We start from the raw sequence: 13,021 nt of genomic DNA, 5'->3' as shown, positions 1-13,021 counted from the left end.
AATGGCCTTACTTCCACTCCTATGTCTTATGGTCTTATGGTCTTAACCCACGCTGCTCCGGATCCTTGTCCTTTTTCAATATAAGGGAGATGGAAGCCTATGACAAAGTAGGGAGGATAACTCCCCCCTCTCCCTTGCCTCAACAAACACTCGCACAAACTCCTCCAAAGTTCAATGCCCTCACTCTCCTCCCTGTCCACTGTCCCTCATGAACTCCATCGCCTCTTCTGGTCGGCTAAAATAGTACTCGAGCTTCTGGAAAGTCACCCAGAGGTGGGCCAGGTATAGCACTCCGAACTTCACCGCCTTTTAAAGAGGGCAGCCTTGACCCGGTTAAACCTGGCCCTCCTCTTTGGCAGTTCTGCTTCCAGGTCCTGGTACACCCGCAGTTCGTTCCCTTCGAGATGCACTTCCTAGTCTGCCTCACCCATTGGACAATCTTCTCCTTATCAAAAAGGCGGTGCAACTGCACTACCATCGCCCTTGGTGGCCTCATCAGCACCCTGTGCGCTCGGTTGACCTCCAGGGACCTAACAAAGGCCCATTCTCCCATCAGTTTCTCTAGCATTTTGGCCACATACATGTCAGCCTCCATACCTTTGATGCCTTCGGGCGTCATCCCGATCCTCAGGTTGTGTCTTCTGCAGCGATTCTCCAGATCCTCTACCTTTCCCTTCAGCCTCTTTTGGGTCTCCCACATCACCCCTACCTCAGCCACCAACGAGGCCATCTGCTCCTCATACTCCCCCAATTCTCCAGATCGTCTCCCTTTTCCTTCAGCCTCTTTTGAGTCTCCTATATCACCCCTACCTCAGCCACCAATGAGGCCAACTGCTTATCATGCTCCCCCACCGTCTCCTCCACTTTCTGCGTCGCCCAGCCCTGGGACTCCATCCTCTGCTCCACTTTCTCAATCCCCAACTTGGACAGGTCTTCCAGGCCCTCCTCCTTCTACCTGACAGAACTTTGCATTTGAGAACACTACTGGTTGCTTTATTGACCACTGGGCAGGCAAGGCAGCTGCCTTACACACTTATCCTGATGCACACCCCGAAGACTCTCCTGTTCCAACAGCTCTTTTATTCTTGCCCCATTCCTATTTTGGGGATCCATCCACCAGCCACATCAGAGAAGTAAAACAACAGGCATTCCTGCACCTCTTTGCATCAAACACTTCACCATTTGGCAGGGGAAAGATTAAAAAATACCACTTTGAGCACTAACCATCAAATGTGCGACCGCTGACTCCATGGCTGCCACCGGAAGCCCTTCAACACTGTTTGTCTGTCTTGTGTGCATGTATATAGAGGGTGGTGCAAGTTAAAGTGGAGATTAAAAATTAGATAATATAGTGAACCAGTTGTATTTGTTGTATATTTCATTATAGTTCTTGGCATAAATAAAATGTAGTCGTGTTTAAATTTACAAACCTGGTGACTGCAATTATTAGATAGTAAAAGGCTGTTGTGTTGTAACTCCGAGTCAAGTCGGGCTGGAATTGACCATGCACCAGCCCAGGGTGTCATAACAATATCATCTACCTCAACTGGAAACTTGAATATTTGGTTTTCTGTGTTATCAAAGTCATTAATAAATACAATTAGTAATACATTTTGGCTCCAAAGAGAGATGATTAAAATGGTTCCTGTTTTCGATGGTTACTGGTAACTTCTGCTGAAAAGCTACAGGTAAAGAGAAGTGAAGGCCGAGGAGACTCCCATCATTTAGGCTCACATGAGCAATAGCTACTTGGGCAGAGTCTAAAGGAAACACTGATGCCTGTGGAACCATACTCCAACCTACAGAGGTAGAAAGTTGGGGTGGTGCTCAATTATGTCTAGATCGCCAATGCAGAGAAAATGTTTTTTAAATCCAGAGTGCTTAAAACCTGGAACCACCTAGTTGTAGTCTAGTTGTGGCAAATAGCATAGATGCATTTAAGGGAAAGCGAGTATACTACGGTGAAAGAAATAAAAAGGTTATGGATGATAGGATTGGATAAAGTGGATAAAGTGAAGTGAGCGGTGCCTCATGTGATGCATAGATCGGCTGGGCCAAATGGCCAGTTTCTGTGCTGTAAGTTCTTGCAAAATGAACTGTAGCGGAGAAGCAATAATCAGCATTCCAGTTTATTGAGATAGTGAAGAGGAATCCAGCTCCAAATTGGAGATGGATTGTTTCAGCAAGTGGCATTATAAGTGATCCTGTGCATGACTGCACATCAATACATTCAAAACAATATTTTTACAGAATTATACACATTACACAGCTTGATACGGACTTTATACACATTTTAAATATTTAATTTGCCTGGGGTACTCTTAAATTGATGGATACCATGAATTAGATATAATCCAGTTGCATCAAAACCTTTATACAGTGTAGCCACCCTAGGATATTGCATGGCATTAGCAAGGGTCAAGCAAAGAGTCTCCAGAGCAATACTGCTGAAGAACGCCATTGTAAATTAGCTTAGTCATGGATGAGGCATACTTTTAAGAGTTACTACCAGCAGCATTCCTCACCCCCCTCCTCATGCCCTCCAGCTCCATAAGCATCTTGTTCTAAAATACTGGTTACTAGTCCGTCACACACCACGTATAGGCTGCTTGCAATCTTAAACCCCCCTTAACCTCCACACATTTTTATAAATTTAGCCTTTATTTTCTCATTCCTTACCTCGCACTATTGGCTGAATGCCTGCATTACAGATCTGCAAAATGTCACTTTGGAGCTTCTGTGGGGAGGTGGTGGCAAAGTGGTATTGTCACTGGATTAATAAACCAGAGACCCAAAGTAATGTTCTGGGGACACAGGTTCAAATGCCACCATTGCAGATGGTGAAATTTGAATTCAATAAAAATCTGAAAAGTCTAAAGATGACCACTGTCGATTTTAAAAACCCATCTAGTTCACTAATCTCCTTTAGGGAAGGAAATCAGCCTTCCTTACCTGGACTGGCCTACATATGACTCCAGACCCATAGCAACGTGGTTGACTCTTAACTGCCTCCTCAAGGGCAATTAAGGACAGGCAATAAATGCTGGCCCAGCCTGCAATACCCATGTCCCGTGAACAAATTTTTTTAAAAACTGATCACCAAGAAGCAGGCAAGCTGTTCAGATAAATCCCTTTAGGCATCACACAAACAAAGGCAAAAATTCACATTCATGGTTTTCCCAATTGTCAACTTCCAAGTCAAGGTGAGGCAATTCCTTCAAGAGGTAAAACAAACTGTGAATTCACAAGAGATAAACTAATGCTCATCCAGTCACCTCCCATGTCAGTTCCCATCGGGATCCTGGGCAAAGCCAGGGGGAATAAAATCACTCGCCCTACAAACTGAACACGGATAGGAGATCAATTTTAAAACAGCCATAGAAATTGATTCACTATAAAATTAAACCTTGATGAGGAGAAGATAACTAATCTGCAATACATACAACCTACACAAACAAGATGAAACAATGGCTGGTCATTTTAACCCTTACTTATTCATCACCTCCCAACAGCAGTTGGGTGGGTGGTGCCTTAAACTATTCTCACTCACATTCATCCATCCCTTTTCAAACAGAAACTCAACAGATCTTTTAACCATCTAATTTCCCCAAAACATTTAACTTAATCCATTGCATTGGTACACTTGATTAGACAATCTGTGCTGAATGACCAAGCCCCATGCTTCGTGTTGCCACACCCATTGTAACTAGAATCCGGCAACTCCAAAATCACAACAAAGAATAAAACAAATAGAACGCAATGGAAATATACACACTAGCATACAAAAGTCATCCAAACACAAAATTAGAGTTTAGAAAAAACACAAAACCGCATTGCACCAGGCATCAGTTCACGAGTTAATTTAAATACAAAGCTTAAAAAAACATTTTGACAAGTTCACTCAATCACAACAAAAACGCACCCGTGTAATGCCCAAAGTAATAATTAAGAGCAAACCATCTTAACTTTTTCTCTTTTACCTGTATTGGGTATAAGTTCCTGTATTTTTTTTTAATGTTGCAGTTGCTCCTCAGGATATGAGGATCTTTATCGCTATCTATTGTACCACAGAGAGTTCTCAAACACACAGGGCTGGGGATGAAGAGACAAGTCAATCCTGCAAAGTTAGTCAGCCTGCTGAAAGGGGGAGGGGCAACTACAACCAAACCTGATAAACCGTCGCGACGTGCGTACGCCACCTTCTCCCGCCTCCTCGGCGCTTGACCGACAGGCGGGTCAACCAATCGGCGCTCAGAGTGGGGTTCTCTCTCTCACCCCCGCCCCGCCTCGCCTCACCAGCGCGAGTTTTCGACGTCAGACTTCCGCTAACAAGTTGCGTTGACAGGAATGGCACCGCCCCGAATAACTGATAATCCTCCCCCTTCACCACCACACGCTCCTCCTACTAATCCGCCCCAACCCAACCACCTCCCTTTAAAGTGGCGGAATTTGAATATATATTTTAACGTCGTTTAACGTATGAAATTCGACTTACGTTTTGCTGACTGGAAATCTTGCTACGGTACTTTTTCTTAATTTCTATTTCTTCCCCCCCTCCTCCTCCCCAACTTTTATTTGAATTTCTCTCTCGCTCCCTCTCTCCCTTGGCGTTTTCAAGCTTGGCAATTCAATCTGTGCGACCGCTAAAAGGTCCTCTTCTCAAACTAGTCTAGTGCGATGACGCAGCGTTTGATTGCCAGGACCTCTGACCAATTGCTTGCTGCGTCAGGGCTTGGTGACGCCGGATTGTGATGTGGGCCGGCCAATTGCGCCGGGCGCCCGGGGGCGGGACCTGCGCCGGCGGCGGCGAAGTGAGGCTGAGCAGAGAGTAACGGGAGGGAGGTGTGTCTAGTGTCCAGGTGCCCATCAAACTGACTGATGGCCTGACCGTTGATCAGACTATTTCCAGCACACTTCCCGCCCCCATCCTTAATAAGGGAGATTCAACCTTATGAGCCAGCATTTGACGTTTTTGGTGTCATCATGCGTATTCTTTCATTTAGGGCACATTTTCCAAAATGTCCTCTTGCCTCCCACATTTTGACAGCTCCGGTACAAATCTGTGCTACGCCTGATTCCCCCACCGCCCACCCAGTTTAGTGCAAACTCTCAACTTCCATGTGACACTGCCCTAAAGGATCAGCCTATGCTTCCCCATGTGTGTGTGGTGGGAATGGTGTGGCAGCCAGGGAAGGTTGGGCGAGGTCGTGGCTTCAAAAGTAAAGTTGGGTTCATTGGTCTCTGGATCGCATGATCATACTTTCTATCCCCACAGCATGCAGTATTTCTTGAGGAAAAATATCCGAATGGGCACTGCACTGTCAAGTTGCTTTTTTCCTGTGCTGTTTCTGGCTTTATTTTTTTTTAAACTGTTGGAAGAGCGTGTCAGTTCTGCAAAAACAAAATTCTGCAGAGGCAAATCTGAAGTGAAAGCAGGAAATACCAGAAATTCTCAGCAGGCCTAGCATCCATGAGGATCATAAGTCGTAGGAGCAGATGTAGTTAATTTGACCCATTAAGTCTGTTCTGCCATTTAATGTGATCATGACTGATTTAATGTAATCCTCAACTCTACTTTCCTGCCTTATCCCTAGAACCCTTGATTCCCTTACTGATTAAACATTTGTCTATCTCAGCTCTGAAAATACTTAACGACCCAGTCTCTACAGCTCTATGCGGTAAAGAATTCCACAGATGCACTATCCTCTGAGAGAAGAAATTCCTCCTCATATCTGTCTTAAATGGGTGACCCCTTATTCTGAGATGATGTCCTCTGAACCTAGTCTCTCCAACAAGAGGAAACAACATCTCTGCATCTACCCTATCAAGGCCCCTGAGAATACTATATATCTCAATAAGGAAAACTCTCTTTGGAACACCAATGAGTGCCTACTTAATCTCTTCTCATAAGAAAATCTCTCCAAGGCGAGCGTTCAAACCAACACCACCAGCTCTGAATACTTCCAGCTGCACAGAAACAGGGAGGCCCATTGTCCCCTCTCCTGTTCACCCTGGCAATTGAACCCCTGGCGATCGCTCTGCAAGATGCAAAAAGTTGGAAGGGCATCCGAAGGGGAGGGAGAGAGCACAGAGTCTCACTCTATGCCGATTACCTGCTCCTTTATGTCTCGAAACCACATGAAGGCCTGAGAGCAATCATACAGATCCTGAAAGAATTTGGAACCTTCTCGGGCTATAAATTCTACTTTGGCAAGAGCGAAGCATTCCCAATGAAGTTGAACCGGGGTGGGACAGGGCTCTAGGGACTCCCCTTCAAACTAGTCCAAAACAAATTCCGCTAACTAGGGATCCAAATAGTGGAATCTGACGAGCCTGGTGGAGAAAGTGAAAAACAAACTACCGAGATGGGGCAAGCTCCCGCTCTCCTTGGCTGGGAAGGTCCAGACGATCAAAATGAATGTACTGCTGAAGTTCCTCTTCCTGTTCAGATCAATACCGATATTCATCCCTCAGGCCTTCTTCCATAACATAGACAAAATGATCATGGCGTTTGTGTGTGTGAGGGGAGGGTGGGGAAGAATCCAAGAATCCCCAAACCAACACTGCAGAGGAAAAAAGTCATGGGCAGCCTGGCACTACCGAATTCACAGTACTACCACTGGGTAGCAACACAGAGAGTGAGGGAATGGATACACAAACCCAGCACTGAATGGGTGAGGAAGTCTTCCTGCTTTGTGGGTACCTGGAACGCTTTGCCAGCGGAGGTGGTAGAGGCGGGCACGATAGCATCATTTAAGATTCATCTAGACAGATATATGAATGGGCGGGGAACAGAGGTAAGTAGATCCTTGGAAAATAGGCGACAGGTTTAGATAAAGGATCTGGATCGGTGCAAGCTGGGAGGGCCAAAGGGCCTGTTCCTGTGCTGTAATTTTCTTTGTTCTTTTCTTGTTCTTTGCAAGGGAATGACCCTCCAGGCCTCGCCTCGCCATGGCAGCGTTCCCATCACCATCCCCCTGATGAAACACACATCCTGCCCAGTGGTGGTAACTACACTAAGGACATGGGACCTGATGAGGCAACATTGTGGTTTGACCGAAATGGCCCCCATCTGCGGAAACCATAATTTCCCACCAGCCATGCTTGACATCACTTTCACAAAATGGAGACAGGGCGGGTTGGACGCTACATGGGGACAGACTAGCGACACTGAGCGAACTGAGGGAGGACCTGGAACTACCAACAGGGCGGGAACTTAGGCACCTCCAAGTAAAGCACTTTATCCGCAAGGAGACAGTAGGATACCCCAGGGCCCTGAGAATCACATTACTAGAAGACCTGATAAACACGAACAGTAAGGAAGGGGGAAACTGCGCGAAAATCTATGGACAGCTACTGGACAGGGCAAGACTGCCACTGTACGAAGCCACATGAAAATGGGGAGATGAACTGGGGACAGAAGTGGGCTGGGGATTCTGGAGCGAAGCACTGAGCAGGGCCAATTCCACCTCCTGCGCAAGGTTCAGCCTCATGCAGTTTAAAGTCGTGCACAGCGCACCTAACAAGAGCCCAAATGAACAGGTTTCTTCATGGAGGTGGAAAATAAATGTGAACGGTGCCAGGGAGGCCCAGCCAACCAAACACACATGTTCTGGGCTTGCCCCAGACTTGTAGGATTCTGGACAGCCTTCTTCGAGGCAATGTCCAGCAGAGGGCAGCAGAGCAGAGCTACTGATCAGCTGTTCTGGGGAAATTTGCATACATACAGTGCGGTCAGCCTAATGTGAAGGTGAACCTGCGAAGGAGACCCAAGGAGTTTGAGTGAAGGCAAGCACCAGCAGAGGGCAGCAGAGCAGAGCTACTGATCAGCTGTTCTGGGGAAATTTGCATACGTGCAGTGCAGTCAGCCTAATTTGAAGGTGAACCTGCGAAGGAGACCCAAGGAGTTTGAGTGAAGGCAAGCATCCAGCAGAGGGCAGCAGAGCTACTGATCAGCTGTTCTGGGGAAATTTGCATACGTACAGTGAGGTCAGCCTAATTTGAAGGTGGTTTGTGGAGGGGCTGTTGTCAAGTGACAGTTAAACCCGAAACACTTCGTCAGTGTTTCCCACTCTACCTCCTCCTCTAACCAAAAAAAAACCACGGTTGTTGGGAAGCGGGAGCAGGGGCCTGTCGTGAAGGTGAGTGAGTGCCTTTAAATTTGCTTACCTTTCAGCGGCAGCAGGGTTTGAGGGAATATCAGGTAAGCTCTTCCTTTCTTTTTCTTTTTCTTGTTTTTTTTTTAAATCTAGAGGTGATGTCAGGGAAGGCAGTACAATGCTCCTCCTGCAGAATGTTTCAGGTGAGGGACGCCGTCAGTGTTCCTGCTGATTTCATCTGTGGGAAGTGCATCCAACTCCAGCTCCTCAAAAACCGTGTTAGGGACCTGGAGCTTGAGCTGGATGAACTTCGGATCATTCGGGAGGCAGAGCTTCAGGGAAGTAGTTACACCAAAGACTGGAGATAGATGGGTAACTGTAAGAGGGACTGGGAAGAAGCAGTCAGTGCAGGGACCCCCTGCGGTCGTTCCCCTGAGTAACAGGTATACCGTTTTGGATACTTGTGGGGGGGGGACTTACCAGGGGTAAGCCATGGGGTACGGGCCTCTGGCACGGAGTCTGTCCCTGTTGCTCAGAAGGGAAAGGAGTAGAACATTAGTAATTGGGGACTCAATAGTCAGGGGCACAGATAGGAGATTTTGTGGAAGCGAGAGAGACTCACGTTTGGTATGTTGCCTCCCAGGTGCAAGGGTACGTGATGTCTCGGATCGTGTTTTCCGGGTCCTTAAGGGGGAGGGGGAGCAGCCCCAAGTCGTAGTCCACATTGGCACTAACGACATAGGTAGGAAAGGGGACAAGGATGTCAGGCATGCCTTTAGGGAGCTAGGATGGAAGCTCAGAGCGAGAACAAACAGAGTTGTTATCTCTGGGTTGTTGCCCGTGCCACGTGATAGTGAGATGAGGAATAGGGAGAGAGAGCAATTAAACACGTGGCTACAGGGATGGTGCAGGCGGGAGGGATTCAGATTTCTGGATAACTGGGGCTCTTTCTGGGGAAGGTGGGACCTCTATAGACAGGATGGTCTACATCTGAACCTGAGGGGCACCAATATCCTGGGGGGGGGAGATTTGTTAGTGCTCTTTGGGTTTAAACTAATTCAGCAGGGGCATGGGAACCTGGATTGTAGTTTTGGGGTACGGGAGATTGAGAGTATAGAGGTCAGGAGCACAGATTTGACTTCGCAGGAGGGTGCCAGTGTTCAGGTAGGTGGTTTGAAGTGTGTCTACTTCAATGCCAGGAGTATACGAAATAAGGTAGGGGAACTGGCAGCATGGGTTGGTACCTGGGACTTCAATGTTGTGGCCATTTCAGAGACATGGATAGAGCAGGGACAGGAATGGTTGTTGCAGGTTCCGGGGTTTAGGTGTTTTAGTAAGCTCAGAAAAGGGGGCAAAAGAGGGGGCGGTGTGGCGCTGCTAGTCAAGGACAGTATTACGGTGGCGGAAAGTATGCTAGATGGGGACTCTTCTTCCGAGGTAGTATGGGCTGAGGTTAGAAACAGGAAAGGAGAGGTCACCCTGTTGGGAGTTTTCTATAGGCCACCTAATAGTTCTAGGGATGTAGAGGAAAGGATGACGAAGATGATTCTGGAAAAGAGCGAAAGTAACAGGGTGGTTGTTATGGGAGACTTTAACTTTCCAAATATTGACTGGAAAAGATAACGGGCGAGATTCTCCCAAAATGGGAGAAATCGTAAAGCTGCCGTAAAACCCGGGCGGGTTTTACGGCAGCGCGCCCCTTCCCGACGGGGGACCGATTCTGGTCCCCGGTCGGGGCTAGCAGCCCGACGCCGTAGGCTCCGGCAAGACGGGCTTAACGAAAATCGTTAAGCCCGCTTACCGGAGTTAGCGCCGGCTGACGCGTCATATGACGTCAGCCGCGCATGCGCAGTTTGGAAGACTCAAACCCGCGCATGCGCGGGTGACGTCATCGCGTTTTTGCGCGAAACCCGCGCATGCGCGGGCCGGGTTGCCCCTCATCCGCCCCGCGAATGGATACTGCGGGGCGGCGGAAGGACAAGTAGTGCGCGGGCATCGGGCCCGCTGCCCGCGATCGGTGCCCACCGATCGCGGGCCCATGGCACCCTTGGCACGGCCGTGGTACGGCCGTGCCAATCGGTGCCATGGTTATTAATAGCGAGTTTGTGACGCCGTTTTTACGAACGGCAAGACCAGGTGTGTTTGCCGTTCATAAAAACGGCGGAAAGGGCTGGGACTTCGGCCCATCTAACAGCTGAGAATCGCTGCCGGCCGTAAAAAAAACGGCGGCAGCGATTCGGGTCGGGACTTCGGCGGGGGGGTGGGAGAATAGCGGGAGGGCGGCAAAAATGTCGGGAAGGCCCTCCCGCTATTCTCCCACCCGTCGTGGGGGGCGGAGAATTTCGCCCATAGTTCGAGTACATTAGATGGGTCGTTCTTTGTACAATGTGTGCAGGAGCGTTTCCTTACACAATATGTTGACAGGCCAACAAGAGGCGAGGCCACATTGGATTTGGTTTTGGGTAATGAACCAGGCCAGGTGTTAGATCTGGAGGTAGGTGAGCACTTTGGAAACAGTGACCACAATTCGGTGACATTTACGTTAGTGATAGAAAGGGATAAGTATACCCCGCAGGGCAAGAGTTATAGCTGGGGGAAGGGCAATTATGATGCCATTAGACGTGACTTAGGATGTGTAGGTTGGAGAAGTAGGCTGCAAGGGTTGGGCACACTGGATATGTGGAGCTTGTTCAAGGAACAGCTATTGCATGTTCTTGATAAGTACGTACCAGTCAGGCAGGGAGGAAGGGGTCGAGCGAGGGAACCGTGGTTTACCAAAGAAGTGGAATCTCTTGTTAAGAGGAAGAAGGAGGCCTATGTGAAGATGAGGCGTGAAGTTTCAGTTGGGGCGCTTGATAGTTACAAGGAAGCGAGGGAGGATCTAAAGAGAGAGCTAAGACGAGCAAGGAAGGGACATGAGAAGTCTTTGGCAGGTAGGATCAAGGAAAACCCAAAAGCTTTCTATAGGTATGTCAGGAATAAAAGAATGACTAGGGTAAGAGTAGGGCCAGTCAAGGACAGTGGTGGGAAGTTGTGTGTGGAGGCTGAGGAGATAAGCGAGATACTAAATGAATACTTTTCGTCAGTATTCACTCAGGAAAAAGATAATATTGTGGAGGAGAATGCTGAGACCCAGGCTATTAGAATAGATGGCATTGAGGTGCGTAGGGTAGAAGTGTTGGCAATTCTGGACAAGGTGAAAATAGATAAGTCCCCGGGGCCTGATGGGATTTATCCTAGGATTCTCTGGGAAGCCAGGGAAGAGATTGCTGAGCCTATGGCTTTGATTTTTAGGTCATCATTGGCTACAGGAATAGTGCCAGAGGACTGGAGGATAGCAAATGTGGTCCCTTTGTTCAAGAAGGGGAGTAGAGATAACCCCGGTAACTATAGGCCGGTGAGCCTAACGTCTGTGGTGGGTAAAGTCTTGGAGAGGATTATAAAAGATACGATTTATAATCATCTAGATAGGAATAATATGATTAGGGATAGTCAGCATGGTTTTGTGAAGGGTAGGTCATGCCTCACAAACCTTATCGAGTTCTTTGAGAAGGTGACTGAACAGGTAGACGAGGGTAGAGCAGTTGATGTGGTGTATATGGATTTCAGTAAAGCGTTTGATAAGGTTCCCCACGGTCGGCTATTGCAGAAAATACGGAGGCTGGGGATTGAGGGTGATTTAGAGATGCGGATCAGAAATTGGCTAGTTGAAAGAAGACAGAGAGTGGTAGTTGATGGGAAATGTTCAGAATGGAGTTCAGTTACGAGTGGCGTACCACAAGGATCTGTTCTGGGGCCGTTGCTGTTTGTCATTTTTATAAATAACCTAGAGGAGGGCGCAGAAGGATGGGTGAGTAAATTTGCAGACGACACTAAAGTCGGTGGAGTTGTAGACAGTGCGGAAGGATGTTGCAGGTTACAGAGGGACATAGATAAGCTGCAGAGCTGAGCTGGGAGGTGGCAAATGGAGTTTAATGTGGAGAAGTGTGAGGTGATTCACTTTGGAAAGAATAACACTAATGCGGAATATTTGGCTAATGGTAAAATTCTTGGTAGTGTGGATGAGCAGAGGGATCTCGGTGTCCATGTACATAGATCCCTGAAAGTTGCCACCCAGGTTGATAGGGTTGTGAAGAAGGCCTATGGTGTGTTGGCCTTTATTGGTAGAGGGATTAAGTTCCGGAGCCATGAGGTCATGTTGCAGTTGTACAAAACTCTAGTATGGCAGCATTTGGAGTATTGCGTACAGTTCTGGTCGCCTCATTATAGGAAGGACGTGGAAGCTTTGGAACGGGTGCAGAGGAGATTTACCAGGATGTTGCCTGGTATGGTGGGAAAATCTTATGAGGAAAGGCTGATGGACTTGAGGTTGTTTTCGTTAGAGAGAAGAAGGTTAAGAGGTGACTTAATAGAGGCATACAAAATGATCAGAGGGTTAGGTAGGGTGGACAGCGAGAGCCTTCTCCCGCGGATGGAGGTGGCTAGCACGAGGGGACATAGCCTTAAATTGAGGGGTAATAGATATAGGACAGAGGTCAGAGGTGGGTTTTTTACGCAAAGAGTGGTGAGGCCGTGGAATGCCCTACCTGCAACAGTAGTGAACTCGCCAACATTGAGGGCATTTAAAAGTTTATTGGATAAGCATATGGATGATAAGGGCATAGTGTAGGTTAGATGGCCTTTAGTTTTTTTCCATGTCGGTGCAACATTGAGGGCCGAAGGGCCTGTACTGCGCTGTATCGTTCTATGTTCTATGTTCTATGTTGTGGGAGTGAGAGTGGAGCCGTGCCCAAGAATGGCAATCTTCGGGGTATCAGAACAGCCAGATCTACACATAGGGAAGAGGGCCAACGCTTTTGCTTCCCTAATTGCACACCAGAGAATCCTGCTTGGCTGGTGATCAGCAGCACCACCCACAACTG

The 13,021-nt window shown here is 47.9% G+C and overlaps 1 protein-coding gene across 2 annotated transcripts in view; it reads right to left on the bottom strand.

Annotated features, from left to right (window-relative positions):
- The window catches only part of LOC119972367 (microtubule-associated protein 4-like), a 516,984-nt gene extending 512,290 nt beyond the window's left edge, over positions 1-4,694 (bottom strand). Inside the window, exon 1 of one of the 2 annotated variants that reach the window (XM_038808936.1) lies at positions 4,496-4,694. The gene's annotated coding sequence lies outside the window, so the exon portion shown is untranslated. Of the gene's footprint in view, positions 1-3,980; positions 4,176-4,495 lie in introns of those variants that run through there. The other variant, XM_038808935.1, reaches the window with a different exon arrangement.
- Positions 4,695-13,021: the final 8,327 nt, after the last annotated feature.

Source organism: Scyliorhinus canicula, chromosome 10 (genome assembly GCF_902713615.1).
Source record: "Scyliorhinus canicula chromosome 10, sScyCan1.1, whole genome shotgun sequence".
In the NCBI taxonomy this organism is placed as follows: domain Eukaryota; kingdom Metazoa; phylum Chordata; class Chondrichthyes; order Carcharhiniformes; family Scyliorhinidae; genus Scyliorhinus; species Scyliorhinus canicula.
This window is presented reverse-complemented; position numbering and strand designations above follow the sequence as displayed.